At 37.9% G+C, this 22431-nt stretch overlaps 1 protein-coding gene across 8 annotated transcripts in view; it reads right to left on the reverse strand.

Moving 5' to 3' along the window:
* The window catches only part of ADD3 (adducin 3), a 132413-nt gene that overhangs the window by 39851 nt on the left and 70131 nt on the right, over positions 1-22431 (reverse strand). For 3 of the 8 annotated variants that reach the window (XM_070363257.1, XM_070363256.1, XM_070363264.1), the window contains exon 2: positions 7559-7606. The exons of 3 other annotated variants lie outside the window; for them this stretch is intronic. The gene's annotated coding sequence lies outside the window, so the exon portion shown is untranslated. Of the gene's footprint in view, positions 1-7558; positions 7607-21308; positions 21393-22431 lie in introns of those variants that run through there. 2 more of the 8 variants (XM_070363258.1, XM_070363262.1) reach the window with 2 other exon arrangements.

Below are 22431 nucleotides of genomic sequence, written 5' to 3' on the forward strand. Positions count from 1 at the left end.
TCCTGCCTGGAGAATTCCATGGGCAGAGGAGCCTGAAGGGCTACGGTCCATGGCGTCACAAAGAGTTGGACATGACTGAGCGATTAATACTACTTCAAGATGAAGGGTACACAGGGTCTCTGTATTAATTCTTATAATTGCATGCGAATCTATGATTATCTCAAACTTTGAAAATTTAAGTTTAAAAAGGCCATTCCATAATGATGGAAAAAGTCAAATTGCTAGTTTCTATTTCACATAAAAATGTGATCAACTCTACAGCAGAATAAACCTTACATTGTAGTCATTTTTTGGATATTTTCTGTACCAGAATGTATTTTAAAAGCAGTTCTGTCAATACAACTAAACTGAATATGAATAAAAACACATACATTCCATTAGCATCAACTGGTCACCGAAAAATACTTCTCATGATGATTAGAGTAACTTTGAAATTTATCATCTGGTTACATAGTAATTTACTCAAATTAAGGTCAGTCAGAATATGAAGCCCCCAGCAGAAAATAAAATATTGTAAAAAGCATTTAATGGATACTGTTCAGATTTCACTACTAGTCTTTATAAACCAGGGGACATAGCGAGTGGAAATACTAACTCAACTGTTGGTTCTGTTAAGGAAATGTAAAAAATCTTGGTGTGGTCGGATCAATTTAATATTATTGCTTTCTATGAGACATAAAGTCACTGAGAAGTAGCTTGTTTCAGGTCCAAGAGCTAGCAAGTGGTAGATCAGGGATTTAAATTTACTTTGTTGATTCAGTTCAGTCGCTCAATTGTGTCTGACTCTTTGCAATCCCATGGACTGCAGCACGCCAGGCTTCCCTGTCCATCACCAACTCCTGGAGTTTACTCAAACTCAAGTCCATTGAGTCGGTAATGCCATCCAACCATCTCATCCTCGGTAGTCCCCTTCTCCTCCCACTTTCAATCTTTCCCAGCATCAGGGTCTTTTCAGATGAGTTGGTTTTTCGCATCAGGTGGCCAAAGTACTGGAGTTTCAGCTTCAACATCAGTCCTTCCAATGACTATTCAGGACTGATTTCTTTAGGATGAGCTGGTTATATCTCCTTGCAGTCCAAGGGACTCTCAAGAGGCTTCTCCAACACCACAGTTCAAAAGCATCAATTCTTCGGTGCTCAGCTTTCTTTATAGTCCAACTCTCACATCTGTAAATGACTACTGGAAAAGCCATAGCCTTGACTAGATGGACCTTTGTTGGCAAAGTGATGTCTCTGCTTTTTAAGAAGCTGTCTAGGCTGGTTATAACTTTTCTTCCAAGGAGCAAGCATCTTTTAATTTCATGGCTGCAATCACCATCTGTGGTGATTCTGGAGCTCCAAAAAATAGTCTGTCCCTGTTTTACTGTTTCCCCATCTATTTCCCATGAAGTGATGGGACCAGATGTCATGATCTTAGTTTTCTGAATGTTGAGTTTTAAGCCAACTTTTTCACTCTCCTCTTTCACTTTCATCAAAAGTCTCTTTAGCTCTTCACTTTCTGCCATGAGGGTGGTGTCATCTGCATATCTGAGGTTATTTCTCCTGGCAATCTTGATTCCAGCTTATGCTTCATCCAGTCGAGGTCTTCTCACGGTGTACTCTGCATATAAGTTAAATAAGCAGGGTGACAATATGCAGCCTTGACATATTCTTTTCCCGATTTGGAACCAGTCTGTTGTTCCATGTCCAGTTTTAACTGTTGTTTCTTGACCTGCATACAGATTTCTCAGGAGGCAGGTCAGGTGGTATGGTATTCCCATCTCTTTCAGAATTTTCCACAGTTTGTTGTGATCCACACAGTCAAAGGCTTTGGCATAGTCAATAAAACAGAAATAGATGTTTTTTTGAAATTCTCTTGATTTTTTGATGATCCAATGGATGCTGGCAACTTGATCTCTGGTTCCTCTGCCTTTTCTAAATACAGCTTGAACATCTGGAAGTTCACGGTTCATATATTGGTGAAGCCTGGCTTGGAGAATTTTGAGCATTACTTTGCTAGTGTGTGAGATGAGTGCAACTGTGCAGTAGTTTGAGCATTGCCTTTCTTTGGGACTGGAATGAAAACTGACCTTTTCCAGTCCTGTGGCCACTGGGAAGTTTTCCAAATTTGCTGGCATATTGAGTGCAGCACTTTCACAGCATCATCTTTTAGGATTTGAAATAGCTCAACTGGAATTCCATCACCTCCACTAGATTTGTTCTATGTGATGCTTCCTAGGGCCCACTTGACTTCGCATTCCAGGATGTCTGTTTGTTGATTAGAGAAGATTAACGCCCAGGGTCTTAATCACAAGTCAGATTCAGGCAGGGGTAACTAGTAGTTTCTTTTCAAATGCTAATTCAAGCCACTATTCAGTGGCACTGAGGGGTTGAAAAGATTTTACTCAGGTCCCAGAAGAAATACCAGAATTGCCATGGCTTAGAAGAGAGTCAGCATCTTCACCAATATGGAGCCCTAAGGAAGCATGTTTAAAGGGAAGTAAGTAGTAGATTCTAGTTTCTCTTAACTCTGAACAACTAATTCTAAGCATAAAGGTTTCTGCTGCTGGGTGATATTTAAAACAACTCAGTTCTAGGACTCCTTTTCTTTAAAAGTAACCAATCCTATTACACAGTCATGTTTTCTACCACTTCAGAACAATATGACAGCACAAACCAGTTTGAACTCCACTGATGGGAAAAATAGTCTTTCAACAATGTTCTTCGAATTGAAAATGAGGCAGAAAACAGATTTTAAAAAGGTAATATTATAAAACACTATGGGTTTTCCTCTGGATATGCAGATTAGAAACAATATATCAAATATAAACAAAGTTCTAGCTTTAAAAATCTCATCCAAATATTTATGCAGTAACTAGTATGTATGTTTAAAGAACATTAGGTTCAAGTCATAATTAGATGAAACATTTTGGAATGATGGCTTTTGAACTTTTAAAAAATGGCGATCTACAATAAGAAATATATTTTATATTGTAATCACATACAAATACATGAGATGTATAACTGAAACAAATTCAGGACATGATACTAATACTTTCCCTTCAGTTCAGTTCAGTTCAGTCCAGTCGCTCAGTCGTGTCGGGACTCTGCGACCCCATGAATTGCAGCACGCCAGGCCTCCCTGTCCATCACCAACTCCCGGATATGTGGTATATTCTGATATTTTCTATCTTAATCTCTTCCTTTAGAAAAATGTTGGTCAAATTTATTCATGATCTACTATTAAGTTGTAATCTACAGTTTGAAAAACACTGCCCTAGGCACTCTTAAGTCATGGTCGGATAAGAAATAGAAAGGAAAAGTGTGTGTGAGAGAGAGGAGGGAGGGAGATCGGGGGAAGAATATGTGCTAGAGAGATGGAAGGGAATAAGAAGTGATTCTTTGATTTTTTTTTAACAATAATATTTATGGCAGATTATAGCAATGAGATACTAGTGCTTTGAGGAATAACTAAATTTTCCTGCATTTGAATACTTAGAAAGTGTTGTCCGTGTTATTTAATAACAGGGGTTTTTTTCCCTTCATTTTTTCTTGACTCACAGCTACTTCCACTTCACTTTTTGAGATCTCTCTGCTTATGTTTGTAGTCCCCACAAGGACAGAGTACTCCACAGCAGCGGCTGAATTGAATTATTTTACTATATCACAACTCCTTCCAAATCAATCTGGTTTGTGTTACTTCTAGGCTGGGAACGGTAAAAACAATCCTATGAAAAGTTATTACTTATAAAAAGTCTTTCCAAACTTGAAATTCTTGGTACTTTTAACAGCTTTCTCCAGAACATAAGCAAAAAGATGGGTGTACTTTTCAAGTACCAGGCCCATTGTTTCATATTTAAAACAACAATCAAATATATGCCAAGACTTCAAAGCAGCATATTTGGTTAACAACAACAATAACAAATGCTGGTTTATTTAGTTTTTCTTGATGAAAGTTACTATAAAATTGTGAACATATTTATAGTTCTAGAAAACAACTTAGACTCTGCATAAACTATGACAAGCCACATCAGATCCACCAGTGAAGTTTTTATTCATCTTACACTGTAAAATACATGAATTACTTTCAACTGCTAGCCAAAATTTTATATACAAATGACATGGAAATTGATAGATATGGAAAACTGAACTAGAAGTAGATAAAAGCCAAGGAAAAAAAAAAAACAAAAGCTATTGAGTGGCACTGAGTAATAGATGGCACTTTCTAAATGCCCAAATGGAAGAAGATTTAATTAGCCCATGAAGCATTGTGATCTTATTGCTATAATGGCTACTGATTCTGAGAGTTCTCTTGGAGTATTTCAGACTAGAATCAATGAACACATTTTACTGATAAGAGGAAACTACACGCAGAAGTGTTGAGCAATTTTTCTAAAGCTACAATGCTCAAGTATGAGATACTGCTATAAAATTATATTAACATTAGTAATACCATATCAATCACAGAGAGCCCCATGGTCAAAATTTATGCCTCAAATGAAATATAAGAAAAAAACAAGGCCCACCATATACAAGTATTTTATAAATACTATTGACTGAGAGCAACAGGCTATAAAGAAAGCCTAAAAATCCTAGTGCTTATAAATGGACTTAATATTATGATTGTCTGTCTAGCATGCACAGAAAAGTAGATGCACAAATGAGGTAGCTGTATAGTGGTGCTTTGCATGACTGAAATGACCTAACACATTTTCTTTAAAAATAACTAGACTTTTAAAAAATTAAATTATGTAAAGTTTAAAAATAAAATAAAATTTAAAAAAAAATTTAACTCGGGAAAAAAAGAAGTATCTACTAACGTATTACTAGTAAATTAAGGCTCTTTTTCACTTTAATTCTTTACAGGCTTTGAAGCAAAAATTAAGAGAACAGCCAGTCCAAATCTCTAGTTTTCTAGATTAGATAACTAATGAAAGAGGTCTTCATTCAGAGACATGCCCAAGATTATACACCTAACACCATCAGGGTGATCTAAGTTCTCCTAGCTCTTTATGCAACACAATATTGCTTCCTCATTAGTTGGCCTTCTTTTCTATCAGTACTCAGCAACCCAGATAAATAAGATACATAAGAACAAGGAGTATTAGGAGATGGGCAGACCAAGAAGTTTAATAAGATAGGCAAAGATGAGTAGTATCATAAAATATCACAGAACATTCCATACAATTTTGATTTTCAAACAAAGAGGAACTAATTAACACATGTGGGGTAAGGGTCCTTAAACTGGCTCAAGTCCATAGGAGAATACCACCACCTGGGCAATGATTACTCTTTTGGAAGTTGTAATTGTTACCTAACAGATAACTGTTATGTCGTAATTAGAATTATCAGAATGACATTGACTGTGCCCTGGGTTAACAATAAATTATGTTCAGGTTTACATTTGTATCTCTAAAGTTAATTTAGCATCACTTGAAAAAAACTTGAGGGCCTTTAACTGTGTTCAGTGTTCAGTGAATTGAACTGCGTTCAATTCAGTTGCTCAGTCGTGTCCAACTCTTTGCGATCCCATGGAGTGCAGCACGCCAGGCTTCTCCCTGTCCATTACCAACTCCCGGAATTTACTTAAACTCATGTCCATTGAGTCAGTGATGCCATCTAACCATCTCATCTGATGTATAATGAAGCAAATCCATCCTCAGAAAAAAATTATGTTGGCAGTAATTCCAATGTATAGATTAAAAAAAAAAACAACCCTGAGATTTAGCAATTTGCTTTGGACTACCAAACAAGGAATTAACTCACAGTTATAGATCTTAATTAGGTGTGGAAGAATGGACCAAAAAGATGGAACATCTCATTTCCTAGAAGTACATACAGCTACTACAAACTTAATTATTGTTTTTCTTTACTGGGCACCTGAAAATATATTCTAGAATTACAATACTCAGCTCCAAAACAGAAATAATATTCTCAAAGTAGTAAAGTGAAAAAGTCTTGTATGGCTACCAAAAACTGGTATAAATTTAATTCTCTGTGGCCTATTGCCAAAATCCTAAAACTGATCCAAATCATTCTTAAATTTCTGAATCCTTTTTCTGTTCTTCTGAAATGACTCCTATTGCCGTTTTTTAGTCACTAAGTTGTGTCCAACTCCTTTGAGACTCCATGAACTATAGCCTGCTAGGCTCCTCTGTCCACGGGGTTTTCCAGGCAAGAATACTGGTGTGGGTTTCCATTCCCTTCTCCAGGGGATCTTCCTGACTCAGGGACTGAACTGGTGTCTCCTGCATTGGCAGGCGGATTCTTCATCAGTGAACCACCTGGGAAACCTTACTTCTGTTGAGTACACCTTTAAAATAAAACTATAAACTCTAAGCTTCAACACAAAAGTCTAGGAAACAATGAATCTACAGTTGATCAGGAAAAGATACTATTGATTTGGGCCTGAGTTAAAAATTCAACTTAACTCAAAAAACTAAAATAGAATACCATATGACCCAGCAATTCCAATTCCGGGTATATATCCAGAAAAACAAAAACACTGATTGAAAAGATACATGCACCCCAATGTCCAAAGCAGCACTATTTATACACACAAGATTCAGAAGCAACCCAAGTGCCAGACAAATGAATAAAGAAGATGTGGTGCATAGATATACAATGAAATATTACTCAGTCATGAGGAAAAAAAATTAAATTCTACCATGTGCAGCAATATGGATGGATCTGGAGAATATTAACCTTAGTGAAATAAGTCAGAGAAAGACAGCTACTGTACGACATCACTTATATGTGCAATCTAAAGAAAAAAAGTACATGCAAAACAGAAACAGACTCACACATGTAGAAACAAACCAGTGGTTACCAAAGGTGGGAGAGGAGGAGGGAGCAGATCAGGGGACTGGAGTTAAGAGGTAACCATCTACTATGTATAAAACAGATAAACAACAAGGGATTTTGTTTAACTTCTTGTAAATTGCAAAATTTTAAAATTGTAAATTGTAAAAATTGTATTTTTGTACAATTATATTGTATAGCACAGGAAATTATAGTCATATCTTATAATAACTTTTAATGGAGTATAATCTGTAAAAATAGGGAATCACTATGTTGCACACCTGAAATATTGTAAATTAACTATACATCAATTTAAAAAAATCTATCTTAAAGTCAAGGAAAACAATGCCAACAATAATAAAACAAACTAATAACAGTAACAACAACGCTTCATGTTTCTAAGGGTCTTGTACTTAATGGAAACTGACAGCTGGCTCAGCATACATTAAAAAAACCGACAAAAGGAACGTATCAGTTGGAGAGCACAGCTATGGGAGTATTTTGGCTTCAAACTGTTTTATAAATAAATGTAATACTTCTAACTAAGATAAACTATTTTCGCAAACATGAAAAATATATCCTGTGCTTGAATAACTGGAACACAGAGTAGTTCTATATAATCATAATACATGTTGTTCAAGTAGGTCCTTGCTGGGTTACACTGAGCAGGGTGATTCAAAGACTAAAGACATTCACTGTTGGACAAACAAAATGAATCTAATTTCTTTCTCACTAAGGTATTAACAGTTGATGAAGAATATTTCATTGATCAACATTACCTGTTTAAAGGAACAGTGAGCTGGTCTTCTGTATTTGAAGAGTAGGGGCTGTGGAAAAGAGAGAAAGTCACTTGCTTAGACATTGCTGCTGCTAAGTCGCTTCAGTCGTGTCCAACTCTGTGCGACCCCATAGACGGCAGCCCACCAGGCCCTGCCATCCCTGGGATTCTCCAGGCAAGAACACTGGAGTGGGTTGCCATTTCCTCCTCCAATACATGAAAGTGCAAAGTGAAAGTGAAGTCGCTCAGTCGTGTCCGACCCTCAGCGACCCCATGGACTGCAGCCTACCAGGCTCCTCAGTCCATGGGCTTTTCCAGGCAAGAGTACTGGAGTGGGGTGCCATTGCCTTCTCCTAGACATTGCTAGGACTGGAAAAAATGTTCGTCAGTAAACTGAAAAAAAAAAAACAAACTCATTATAAATAGGTCAAATTGACCAGTTCTAATGGGCATGCAAGGGACAGAGTTACAAACTTGAAGACATGAACTAAAAGTTCAGAAGAAGTGTAATTTCCTGAAGCCTAAACTTAAATCACTTTTTAGGCTTAGCTCAAATTGCTCCCAACATGAATCATTTGAAAAAGCAAATATAAAACTGATTTTAAATATAAATATATATATATATATTCCTGTAAAATGATGAGTAAAACAACCAGAGAGAGAGGAACTCTCTTAAGTATCTTACAGAATTCAAAAACACATGGCCTCGGTGCCTATACCCTCCTTTCTACAAAATATGATGAACGTTCTGTATCTGTCCCTTCAGTCATCATTTGTCTTCAACATGAAGTGTATTTGGAAATGGTTAGGAAAAAACCATAAGGTGGATTTTTTTTTTCCCCCTAAGAGAAAGTTGACAGAGACTAGTGGATTGATTACTCAAATGTGCCTCTAAGACATTTAGTTTCTGTTATTAAGTCCCCTGGTATCAGTGAAAATTTTTAAATTGAGATCCAGGAAACTATCCAAAACCTGACAGCTCATGATAAATGAGAGGTTTTAAAAAGTGGAATCACTGGAGATTATGATTTTTAAAGAAAGAGGCACTGCTCTCAGTTTCTGGAGATACCTTAAATCTTTGGCTCTTTACTATTTAGTCCTGGAAAAAAGCTTAAAAAAAAAAAATTTATTCGTGCAGCACTGAGCTTGAAAAATTTAAAGTTGCCACTTTTGACATTTTCTTGAGAGGAATGTTTGAGGAAAATTCACTCTTACCTATTTCTGCATATCTCCTCTGAAACCTCAGGAAAATTTTTCCAAAGTGAGTATCAGAATACAAGTTATATATAAAACTTAACTCCTTCAAATTCCAACCTTACATATACCTATTTTTAAAAAAATTCTGAACTCAAGAAATTCTAGTTCCTCATTCTGAAGAGATGCAAACGGTCCTACAAAAGTTCATTACAGTATTAAAAACAAGTTGAATTTGCAAAATAAAACATTCACCCAAAAGGCTGGTCTAGAAAACTGAGTTGTTATTGTAGATGGTGCTTCTAATGTCCATTCCTAATGTCATCACTGTGACCAGTGGAGACAGGAGGAAGGCTGACACAGAAAATATGAGGCAAGGTTTCTTATTTTAAAAATTGAAAGGAAAATATACAGAAAATGTTAAAGAACCCAAAGTATGAGTTAGTTCCAAGAATTCATTTTGTTCTACTATTTCAGGTATCTCAACTAAGGATTTATGAATTTTATGATTATAAATTATAAAATACAGCTGTAAAAAGTCAATTCAAAAGCTGTAGGTAACTCAATACATAGCTCCTGCAAAGAAATCTGATTTGAAGAAGTTCCTCCCACCAGATTTTGGATGGTTAAGTAGGATTTCAAGATCATCACAACCTCATCTGTTTTCTTTCTATGGAAAGTCTAAGACTGAGTCATGAAAATGTAATTTATTAAGCACAGGTAATAATGGGGCTTCCCAGGTGGCTCAGTGGTAAGGAACCCACCTGCCAATGCAGGAGATGCATTCGGTTCGATCGGGTTCAATCCCTGGGTCAAGAAGATTCCCCTGGAGGAAATCCACAGAAGTATTCTTGCCTGGGAAATCCCATGGACAGGGGAGCCTGGTGGGCTGCTGTCCATGAGGTCGCAAAGAGTCAGACATGACTGGAGCAACTGAGCACACACAGGTAAGAGTACTTGAAAATCATTTCCAAAAATACTGGTCATAACCTGTCATTCAGAACTCCGATAATGGTTTTAAATGGAAGTCCATGAAAAGAGATGTTTATCAACCACAAAATTTTTTTTTAATTTTTTAAATCTATTTCTGTGGAACTATTATTTTCAAATGAATTATGCTTTAAATCTACAAATTTTTACTACATACTGTACTGGGTTGAATAGTATCCCCTAAAATTCATATCATTACCTAAGACTGTGACTTTATTTGAAAATAAGGTTTTAATTTGTAATCAAATTAAAATGAGGTCATAAAGATTAGTGTCTTTATAAGAAAAAACTGAGATGTAGACACAAAGACACACAAGGGAAAAAGCCACGTGATGATGGAGGAACAGACTGAAGTGATGCAGCCACAAGCCTAGGAGCACCAAAGACTGCCAGCAACTACCACAGGCTAGCAGACAGACACAAAACGGATTTTCCCTCAGAGCCACCACAAGAAACCAATCCTGCTGACACCCTAATTTTGGACTTCTGGGCTCAAGAACCGTATGAGAATAAATTTCTGTTGTTTTCAGCCACTCATTTTGTGGTACTTTGTTATGGTAGCCCTAGGAAACTAACATACATACTGTTCCAATGGAATTTCCATCCTAATAACACCTATTTTAGGAGGCATTTTACCATCACAACAGTGGGGGAGGACAGCACACGTTTGCAAAATCAAAGTCAGCTCTTTAGGAATGACAGAAATCAAAACAGCAAGCCAAATGACATTTGATATAAGGGCAATGCAACATAAATGTCTTCCACGATGGCATGATTTTCACAAACTATCACAATGTTAGACAGAGAAACACCATTCCCGAGAAAATCTGAAGCAAAAAGATAAGAATGTTCCTGTTATGTCAGATTCTGAACAGAAATTTCTTTGTAAAACTCCATGAAGATTCACAATGAACATCAACCACAAGTGAAAGATGCAGTGGGCTCTACTGGTTCCATCACAGCTGAAACAGTTAAGGCAGTTATCAAGTTATAAAACATTTCAGTCTGATGGAATGTCTTTTCATTAAGCAAGAGTGAATTTAAAAAGGCATTCACTCACTTTCATCAGGTTTCCTGTCATGTGTACATACAAGCTGCATTTCTGCCCTTTTCCCCACATTCAGTTCAGTTCAGTTGCTCAGTCATGTCCGACTCTTTGTGACCCCATGAATCGCAGCACGCCAGGCCTCCCTGTCCATCACCAACTCCCGGAGTTCACTCAGACTCACGTCCATCGAGTCAGTGATGCCATCCAGCCATCTCATCCTCTGTCGTCCTCTTCTCCTCCTGCCCCCAATCCCTTCCAGCATCAGAGTCTTTTCCAATGAGTCAACCATGAGGTGGCCAAAACACTGGAGTTTCAGCCTCAGTATCATTCCTTCCAAAGAAATCCCAGGGCTGATCACCTTCAGAATGGACTGGTTGGATCTCCTTGCAGTCCAAGGGACTCTCAAGAGTCTTCTCCAACACCACAGTTCAAAAGCATCAATTCTTTGGCGCTCAGCTTTCTTCACAGTCCAACTCTCACATCCATACATGACCACTGGAAAAACCATAGCCTTGACTAGACCCTAAACCCTAACCTGTAGATTCAGCATTATGCCAAGCTCTGGGGGCCCACAGGAGTACAAGAAACCTTAAGAAACTAGTTTAGCAGCTCAGCATCAGGTTAGACCTGCTGCTGCTGCTCTCACTCTGATGTTTGACTTTCACTTTAGCAATACTTTTATCGGATTATTAATAATCAAACTCTGTTCTCTCTTAGCCATTCCACTCACTCAAAAGTGAAAGTGTTAGTTGTTCAGTTGGGTCCAACTCTTTGCCACCCCATAGACTGTAGCCCGCCAGGCTCCTCTGTCCATGGAATTCTCCAGGCAAGAATACTGGAGTGGGTTGCCATTCTCTTCTCCAGGGGATCTTCCTGACCCAGGGACTGAACCTGGGTTTACCTGCATTGCAGGCAGATCCTTTACCGTTTGAACTACCAGGGAATCTCTTTCTTGCTTTTCTATCAGGTAACTCCAAAATACTTTCAAAAGTATTTTAAGTATTTCTAAAGACCCTCTTTCCCAGATTTTAGTCTTAGATCCTTCTATCAGTTCTACTGTTCCCTGAGGTAACCTAATAGCACAAATCTTGACTTTTAGCAGGGGACTGCTGATGCCATGCAGACTTCCCCGGTTTTAATTCCCATCCAGACTTCTACCAATGGCCACCCTTTCCAAATCACCCTGTTCCTATGCTCTGCCTACAGGCCAGGGTTTGAAACCTACTGTCCAACCTCCCTTACACTAATAATCTTACACCTGGGCTTTTTCCTACTGCCTGTTTCGAGGAATCTGTCCTGTCCTCAAGGGTCTTGCCTGGATTCCAAATCTGAATGGCATTCAGCCATTCCAACTCTGTTACTAACACCATCCTTCTTAGTAATTTAGCTTTTGCATTTTCCCATTAAACAAATTACACCAGAAGTTTTAAAAACACAATTTTTGAATGTTTTTATGAGGAGGTGAGGGGTAATGGCCAGTAGTCAACACTTCCTGAGCATCTTGTATTACCTAACATTGTTTTAAGAAGGTGGCATATTTTAACTCATTTAATCCTCGTAATAACCTTAGGCAGGTAGATGCTATTACCACACTCAGTTTACAAACAAAGAAATAGCATATTGAAGTTACATGTCCAAGGTCACACACCAGTGAGCATGTAGCTATGATATAAACTCAAGCATATGGGCTCCAGAACCTACACTATGTTGCATCTTGACCTTCTACTATACCTGTCCCCATCACTGAACTGCAAGGTTTTCAGATTTTGAGTCATTTCAAATTTATACCTAGTTAAGCTCCTTTGGTAAATGTTTCCAACTCCTCCTCTATCTACTCAGCTCCAAATCCAAGTCCCCACCTCTAGCGTGAACTCTTTGATAAGATATATGTTTTCATAGATTGTATTTTCTTACAATCAAGTTTACCGGAGTGTAAAAGCATGAAGTACAGAGTGTGACTCTCAGGAATTTGATTATCAAGTCAATAATAAATAAGCAAAATCCCTCAATTAACTAAATTTTATCTTCTGCAAAGTATAATCTAAAACTGTAACTGTGAGCTTTAGAAAGAGGTGAGGGGAGTCCTTTGGATCCTAATGTCTAGATTACATATGCTTCATTATTTCATCTAGAACTGTGTTAGCTATTTACTGCCATGCTGCTGCTGCTGCTGCTACGTCGCTTTAGTTGTGTCCGACTCTGTGCGACCCCATAGACGGCAGCCCACCAGGCCCTGCTGTTCCTGGGATTCTCCAGGCAAGAACACTTGAGTGGGTTGCCATTTCCTTCTCCCATGCGTGAAAGTGAAGTCGCTCAGTCGTGTCCAACTCTAGCGACCCCATGGACTGCAGCCTACCAGGCTCCTCCGTCCATTGTATTTTCTAGGCAAGAGTACTGGAGTGGGGTGCCATTGCCTTCTCCGATTTACTGCCATATAGGCTTGTCAATTCATTTAAAGAGGTCTAGATTCTGACCTGGTATAAAATAAGATTTAGCCTTGAGAAGTAAGCCTAGTCAGTATGAGTAAGAATCCTGAAAATGTGTGTGCACACATTTTGGTATTTTATGACAATTCATAGAAGAGAAAAGAGACTGAGATTCTTTTCAGACATGAACATTGAGAAGACTGAAGATGATGGGAAGATAAAGAGACTACCACCGAAACCTCTAATCCACAGCTAGAAACAGAGTCTTAATAAAAAGTTTAAAAAAAATGTTAAAGAAGATCTAAAAAATCTAATGTCAAATTCAGTGGAAAAGAGAAAACATTAAAACAACATCTCTAATTTATGGAGGCAAGCTTATTAAAAACAAGAGGCTGAAAAATACCTTTGTAAGGATAACAGAGAAACAACCAGCATTTATAAATCTAAATGACAACTCCTCCACGAAATAAATACTGCCTTCCCTAATATTATCTAATTACAACCAAAAGAGGAAGAGCATCTCTAGAATTTAAAGGTGTTAAGAGTATTATTACAAAGTACTACCCTCTCATGTCTCCATAGGAAGAGACAGGTCCCAGGAGAGACTGTGACTTGCCCCAGTCCCTCAATTTATCTGACTCAAGATTTTTCTCCTTATCTAGAGCAGCATATGCTATAAAGAATGCTGATCACACGATCTCTCAATGTAAGAGAAGATTAAATATGAACAACATTTAAAAAATATTTTAACTAAAGGTTTTGGCAATAAACTAATTTTAAAAGCTACTGTACATTAAATGTTAACTTTCATGAAAAAGAAAAATCAGCTAGTGCCTCAAGCATCAGTTTCTTGAGTTTAAGGGGTTTGTAGGTATGTATCCCGGAGAAGGCAGTGGCACCCCACTCCAGTACTCTTGCCTGGAAAGTCCCAGCGATGGAAGAGCCTAGTGGGCTGCAGTCCATGGGGTTGCTAAAGGTCGGACATGACTGAAGCGACTTAGCAGCAGCAGCAGCAGGTATGTATCCAGGGTTAAAAACACACAAAACAGACTTTCTTGGTGTGTGCTTTCGTAAGAATTTAGAGTCATTTATACCTGTTTTAGATAATGAGAACACTTCTTTTTTAAACTTTCAAGGTAATTCACTAGGGAGAATGTATTTTATGACTCAGCTTTTTGTGCCCACTCATACATGCCTGAAGGGTCCACTTAAATTGCTTGCTATATTTTACACTCAAGCTTGGAGTAGGATTCTTGTTTTTCTGATGCTCACAAAGACTAGACTCACAGTTTAGTTCTATACAGCCTATTTAGCTGGATTTAAAGCCTGCATCAAGACTTTATTGTCAAATAAAAAGCAATCTTCATGGAGCTTGGTAACTTAAGTAGCTCTCCAGAGTTCGGTAAATGCTTTGTGTCTACTTTTGATCTCTACTGTCAGGGGAGGGTATTCTATAAAGTTGTAAAGTATTATTTTAAACATCTAAAAGGTAATACGGATACTACAATCCTTTGGGTTCACTGTTACATCTGAGTTAACACAAAGTTACCTACCATAATTTTCCAAACATAACCATTTTCTTAGTTATTCCCTAAAGTGTTTTTTTTTTTTTTTTTTTTTTTTAAAGCATCCTGGATTCCCATCTATAAAAAAGAAATTATTCAGAATCAGACTAGGGGTTTCTAAAATTCAGGGTCTGAAAACAGGATGGAAAAAGTTTTAGGATCTCTCACAGATTTAGAGGAAAATGATGGCTCTCCCAAACAAAGCCGTTTCCCTAACTAATGCTCTGATCACCTTATTTCTCACACACTTGGAAAGTTTTCCCTGCTCATCTCCATCCAGCCGAATCTTAATCTACACCTTGCGGTCTATTAGAAAACCAACTCCTTCCATGATGGTTCCCCAGTCTCCTCCATCAGAGTTAGCCTCCCCATTCCCCCTCCCCAAAGCACTTAATCATAGTCTGTGTTGCCTCTGAATTGTTTATGTCTGTTTGCTCCAGTAACTGGGCCAACATTTTCCCTTTCTTCACTATCCACTTACATTTACTCAATAAGGGTTTATTAAACTGAGTGAGGTGAGTAGGGCTACTGACTTATCCCATTCCCCAGTAAACTAGGGCAGAGAATCTAGAACAACTCTTGAAAACTGGGCTAATCACAGTTTGATCCGAATGGCCAGGCACCCAAGATGGCTGAGGTAATGAGACGTGTGAAACGTCTGTAGCAGACTGAAAAGTAATCACAAAAAACTGTGAAGGTATAAAAAGAGCAATTTAAAAAAATCTATACTTAACCACTGTGTTCTGAGGCCAGATACAAATAATGCTACAAAATATCATCTTAATATAACCAAAAAACCTACTTATCCACTAATCCAGCTGTTAGATTGAGTATAAAGAGATATAAAGCACAGATCTAGGTCCTGCCCTTGAAGACTTTTTTAGTTTAACTATCGAGAATCAAAATTCTCTATCAACTACATGGAAAGAGACTGACAGTACAAGCCAGTTTATGACAAATGCCAAATGAGAGATAAATACAAGCAAGAATACTGGAGAATCCCAGGGACGGGGGAGCCTGTTGGGCTGCCGTCTATGGGGTCGCACAGAGTCGGACACGACTGAAGCGACTTAGCAGCAGCAGCAGCAGCACCAACTGCTGGGTACAAAAGCCATGACAGTTAAAAAGAACAAAGAAGAAAAAAGTGCTTTAATAATGGAGATGAACTTTTGCAGGTTTACTCTACTCACTTCCTATCAACAGAGAGAGAAGAATAAATTATTCAGCTACGTTTTTGAGAGTATGAAAAATGTCCAGCAGTTACTGATGGTCAAACATATTCTGAAGCCTGGCCAAAGTTTTTTTTGTAGGGTAACACTCAAAACAAAGCAAATATTGGCTTAGTTATGACACTTGTTGTTCTAATACATTAATAGCCTATTGTCCACTGTGGTTGTCTCAACAAGATAATACATTGAAAAACAGCGTTTCCTGATAGGAAGTGAATTCCCACTGAGTGTCACAGGACCCTGGCCAAAAGCTGGGCTCCAAAGTAGAAAAAGCAGTCCCTTCTGGGATTGCATACATAACAGACCAGAGTAATGATTAGACTATTTCTCTCTTGTTTAAAAAGCTTTCTGCTTCAGCTCAAACGACAATCTACTTGACTGATTTTGCTATCCTGGGACTATTTTTCTACAATGGTTTCAAATGTTTCAGACAAAGTTTGTTCAACATCCTGTAGGCAGAAGTATCCTGTATATTTCTAAACTCTGGAGAATTTCCTTAGTTGTAAATGCCACAATGGATGAAGTAACTTGACAAGGATATTGCGATATGTCATCAAGACATGGTGTGACCAGTTTCTAGTTTCATACAAGCAATTGTTTAAGCCATTATAAAATACAAGGTACAATAAGTGCAACAATAGGCAAAAATGAGGGCTCAATTACGTATCACAAATGTGTTTCATTTAGAATTTGATTAGTGGGACACTGATGTCACCAGCAGACCCACACTCAGAAGAGTAACTGACACTACCCTAAGAAGATATTAATACCCCTTATTAAATACCGGAAATATACTTTGTTTTCATTTATTTTCTCAAACTTGAAGAACTTTCTCTGCCCAGTTCTACTTACCAGTGGATATTGGAAAACTGCAACAATGGAAGAAATAACAGTTGTCATTTTAGTAGATTCTGGTGAGCCTGTCTGTCACCTGGCATTCCCACTATTTAATGCAGTTCTTGGCTCCTAGAAGGTCCTCAATACATTTTGATAAACTGAACTATGTCAAACAATTGACATGAAAACTAACATGCAACACTAGCATTATTTGGATAACAATCTCTCAGGTTTCAGGGAAGCACACTTATTCAAGGTATGTCAAGCTTTTTGCTAAGAAGCTAGGGTCACCAGCACGCGCGCACACACACACACACACACAGACTCCTCTACTTTCATGCCAAGAAAATGTCTTCTTATCTCCCTGTTGTAATGATATAAATCAAATGAAGATATTCTTATTCCATTCTGCTTTCAGGATAGCTTTCATTTGACAGAATTACAAGAATTGTGAAATAGGCAATGCTAAACATCCTATGTGAAGAGCTGACTCACTGGAAAAGACCCTGATGCTGGGAGGGATTGGGGACAGGAGGAGAAGGGGACAACAGAGGATGAGATGGCTGGATGGCATCGCCGACTCGATGCACAGGAGTTTGGGTGAACTCCGGGAGTTGGTGATGGACAGGGAGGCCCGGCGTGCTACGATTCATGGGGTCGCAAAGAATTGGACACGACTGAGCGACTGGACTGGACTGAACTGAAACATCCTACATGTGATACAGCAAAAACTCCTGCTTCTGTTACTCTGTAACTTCGCTGTGTAACTTGATAACTCTGCTGGCAGGATGGGAATGCACAGTTCACCTCTAAGGCTGCTTCCTCAGCACCAAATCAGAAAACTTCAGCTATGTCAAGCAACATCAATTTTAGCATTCAATGAAACAAGGAGATGGATTAGAGGGCTAGAATGTGAAAACAATTTAAACAAGCGGACTGAAGCCAAGTTTCAAAGCCCTTAGGATTAACTCTGAATGGCTGGATTCATTGAAAATTACAAAGATCCATTTTAAAAACAAACATCACCTCACTCAGAATCTTCTCCTCAAGTATTCAAAAGCTTGATAAAAAGATTTGCTTTTACTTCTGGAAAGGGTTTTATACTTCTGAAAGTGATTTTTCTTTTTTTAGAAAAGGAGAGTTTATGTAAAATACAGTATGTTATTCAACTTCTCTTTTTTAACATTCTTAAACTTTCAAATAGCTTAGACCATATGGCAGGTCAAACAAATTACAGACCACACAATATACACAAAAGATGTTTTTAATTTAAATAACAGAAACTTCATACAATTTGGGTTCTAGAGCTTAAGCCAATATTAAAAAATACTATGTAACTATTACAATTGGAAGGGACATTAAGACTCATCTATTTCAATCTGTCATTTTATAGATGGTAAAACTGAAGATCAAGGGGGTTAAGTGACCTACTTACAATCTCACACTCCAGTTACCAGACTTTGAACCCAATGTCATTTCATTAATCTGCTGAAAAATGACTCCCAGGGCAGTTTTAGGCATTCATGATAGTCGGGACAGTGGGGCCTACTTTGGTGTTCTACCGAGAGGAACAAAAGTGAGGGGTTTTTCCATTTCCACACAGCACTCTCACCCCTTTCCAAAAGCACCTAGGTTCTAGGTTCTGTCCCAAAATGGAGGCAGGAGAGAAGACTGATAAGTATATCTGATAAGGGAGACATGGAAATAATCCAGGTGTCTATCAAAAGATGAATGCTTAAATAAATGATGGTACATCCATCCATCCACTGAGACACACCCATTAAAAAGAATGAGGTAGATACACAATGGTTTATGTGTAATATAATTTTATTTGGATTTTTAAAAAAGATATCCACTCATATTCATAGAAATTTTCTGGAAAAAATAGAGAAGAAAATACCCACCGGGGCACAGGGCTCAAACATTAGGGTGCCAAAGAGACATTCTGTCATATGTCCTTTATATGGTCTCACCTTTTTCCATGTACATTTTTTAAGGTACAAAACTAATACTTTTTAGAAGGTAACTTATACTGAGCCCTGGGACAACTCTGAGGAAAACAAAGATAGGGTCTATCAAGGCTAATTTGATACTCTGTATCTAATCTACACGACACAATTTATTTCTCTGGAAAAGACTTTCTAACCCTTTTCATGTCATGGTATGTTAGTTTTCACTAATACAGTAGGCATAAATAAAATTTGTACAGCACACTGGAGGTAAAGAGGAAGGGATTTGATGGCAGCTATATAATAGGACTAAGGGGAAAAAAAAAAACCATTTTCTCTACATTACATAATAATTAGAAGAAAAAAATAAGAGAGTATGAGATATCACCTACTGACTTTCTATAACTGTTCTAAATAAAATCTATCTAGAAAAGCTTTTAACTTCAATATTTAACAGGAAACTAGTTGCCAAGTTTTGCTCTGGAGCAAGGATAAAAGTCCAGGAGTAACTATATTCTCCTAGAGTTCAAAGGGACAGCAGAGGTCATCTAGCTCAGTGGATTGAAACACACTTTTTTCTTAATGAATCAGAACAGAAAACACAGCACTGTGTTTTTTGTGCTAAGAAAAATTTATTTTGGAGATTAAGTGGTATGTATGTTGTTCATGTATTGGGTCATGATGCAAAATATATATATTTTTAAAAGATTGAAAGCCACTTACCCAAGGCTATAGAACTAATAACTGTCCATTGAGCATGCTGCTGCTGCCGCCTAGTCACTGCAGCCCAGCTCTGTGCAACCCCATGGACTGCAGCCCGCCAGGCTCCTCTGTCCGTGGGATTCTCCAGGCGAGAATACTGGAGTGGGTTGCCATGCCCTCCTCCAAGGGATCTTCCCAACCCAGGGACTGAACCCAGGTCTTCCGCATAGCAGGAGGATTCTTTACCACCTGAGCCACCAGGGAAGCCCACATTGAGTATCAGTTCAGTCCAGTTCAGTTGCTCAGTCGTGTCCGACTCTGCGACCCCATGAATCAGGGCAACATTTAATAAAATTTCTACACAACACCTGTGGCAAGAGATTCACCGAGTTACAGCTTGAAAATTTACTTTCTTGTTGAGGGGATGATTTATATATCTAATTCTACTCCTCAGATAATAAATAGCAAATTCCCCAAATTTCTGAACATACAGTTTATTTAAAGCAAAGCTTCAGTTCTAACGTCATTTGTAAGAATGTTTCTGGATTAACATCTAAACATTTTTTTTTCTCAAATCTAGTGCATTCCCTTTAGCATCTCTGGAATAGGCATGGTTCTTTTACCCAGAGAATGAGAGTATTCTAAGCTGGAAAAGGTCTTAGAGAGCTAACGCAAATTCCTAATTTCACAGATAAACTAGTGTCCAAAGTAAAAGCCTCTTGGTTTCCAGGCTAGTGTTTCTTTCTATGATACCATGCTTTTACTTTATTCTTGTATCCTTGTGATGTTAGAAAATAGCTAAACACATTACTACTACTAAAGAGTAGTAATTCAACCAAGAGGAAGCTGAAGCAGGAAATGCTAGGAAATCCAAGTCCAAAAAGGATGACACAATGTCACCCCTGCAAGCTTTACAGAAAATCTGTTTTCAGCACACAGCTTTAGATTTCAACTTAGGCATATGATTCAACTTGCTTTATCAAATGGGTGCGTCTGCCCCACAAGGGGACACATTGAACCTGCAGGAGAGGAAGACAACAGTGGAGACATCACACAGCACAGCCTCTCTTCGATTGTGCCCTCGTAGGGCAGTGCAGAATTACATACTCACAGGCATTTAAAACCCAACTCCAAACAGAACTCCAGTGTGAGAAAAAGAAAAGTTAGCCCCCATTTGCAAAGAATTATTGCTGAATGTGGCCCTCACTGAATAACAATAAACCTCCTATAGTTCAACTTACCGTTCACGTCACAAACGCTAGAAAGAACACAGAGGCATAGACAAGGCATGGAGCAGAACTTTGGGCTTCAGCCTTCTCCAACTCTTCTGACAAACACCCAATAGCAGGAGGACAAAGCATCATTATGACAGAAATAAAGGCTCTTTAGATGCTGCCTTTTTTTAATTCAATGAACCCACTCTTACACACAAAGTTCACGCTATGATGTCTTGAAATACAGTATTGCCAGATTATGCTATTAATGAGTCCAATATATTCAGTGTAAAACACGACTTTAAGCATTTTACTCTTAACAATTAGCACATGAAAGACTATCAGTATTTTCCTTAAATAGTCAATGTCATCCCCCCAAACAATTAAGAACAGTTCAGTAAACTGTTCAAGAGGGCCAAAAAGCAGACAAGTGAACTAACAGGGAAAAATTTAGTTGATTGATAAAGCCACAGGCTCCTCCCCAAGAAGAATATTGCACGTTGGTAGCAACTGGCACAAAATTAACCATCTATCTTATCTCTGCTTCCCCCTAAAGCTGTGAGCTCTCAGGATTACAATGGACAATTTTGTACTTACTTATTAAAAAGAATGGAAGCTGCTGTAATTTTCTTAAGCCGGGTTTTGTGTGGCAACTCTGATGCAACGCTGCCCTAAAAATGAACTTTGTTTTAAACAGTGAGATATCCACACCGTGCGGTTAGAGCAAGGGTGGAGCCCACACTCTAGGGGAAACAACACACCCAGACCGACTTCAGTGAGGGCAAACTGCACGTTAGTGCTGCCACAACACTCTGCAGTGCCTCAGAGTCAAAATTAATTGGTTAACTGTCTTCAAAGAAACGGGGGAAATTTTCAGGTTTGTAGATCAGCTTTCCTGCCACAAAATGAAATACAGACACTGCTTTTTCGTGAAGAAAGTAAAGATAAAATGCAAGGTAGATCATGCAGCTCAGCCAACAGAACGTTAGGTGGAAGTGGATTACTATAAAGGAAGTCCAACCATGCCAACTTCTAAGTTTAGCAACAGCAGCTTCTGCATATCTCAAGGTGTCAGCAATACTGCTCTAGAACTTGACTTTGGCCTATTTGGCTAAGACAGGGGACCTGAACACGTTCAAGCATTACCTATCCTTTTCTACTAATGCTCCAGTTCTCCTGGCAATGCAGAAACAAAAAAAAAAACATTTTCTTATCAACTAATTAGCAAGAGTTGCCTTCAAAAACAAGGGATTTGATTTATGCTTTGATATGATATTGAAATAAATGCATAAAAGGGGAAATTATTTTGATGAAAATCATTAATATGCACACTGGGCTTTTAAAAAAGTTTCAATCACTCACTTTTTCAAATAACTCCATGCTTTAATTTTTTCTGATTTATTTCCAAATAAGATATTCAATAGGATGCATATATACTGTCTAAAAACCTTTAACAGAGCTTAAAATTTCAGTCATTGAAACTGTTATTAAACATGATTATTGTTCAAAATGACTTTAATCAATACTACTTTCTGTATGCATATTCAGAGACACAACCAGTTATTATTAACTGAACTCCTATAACCAATGAAATAAAAAAAATAGGTTTCTCAATAAAATACCTCAGCATGTAAAAAATAAGCTATATAATCATTTATATAGCATTTAAAACAAACAACGGAAAAAGCTTTGGGAGAAGACTGGGAAAATATTTTTAATG

This window comes from Bos mutus, chromosome 26, assembly GCF_027580195.1.
Source record: "Bos mutus isolate GX-2022 chromosome 26, NWIPB_WYAK_1.1, whole genome shotgun sequence".
Lineage (NCBI taxonomy): Eukaryota > Metazoa > Chordata > Mammalia > Artiodactyla > Bovidae > Bos > Bos mutus.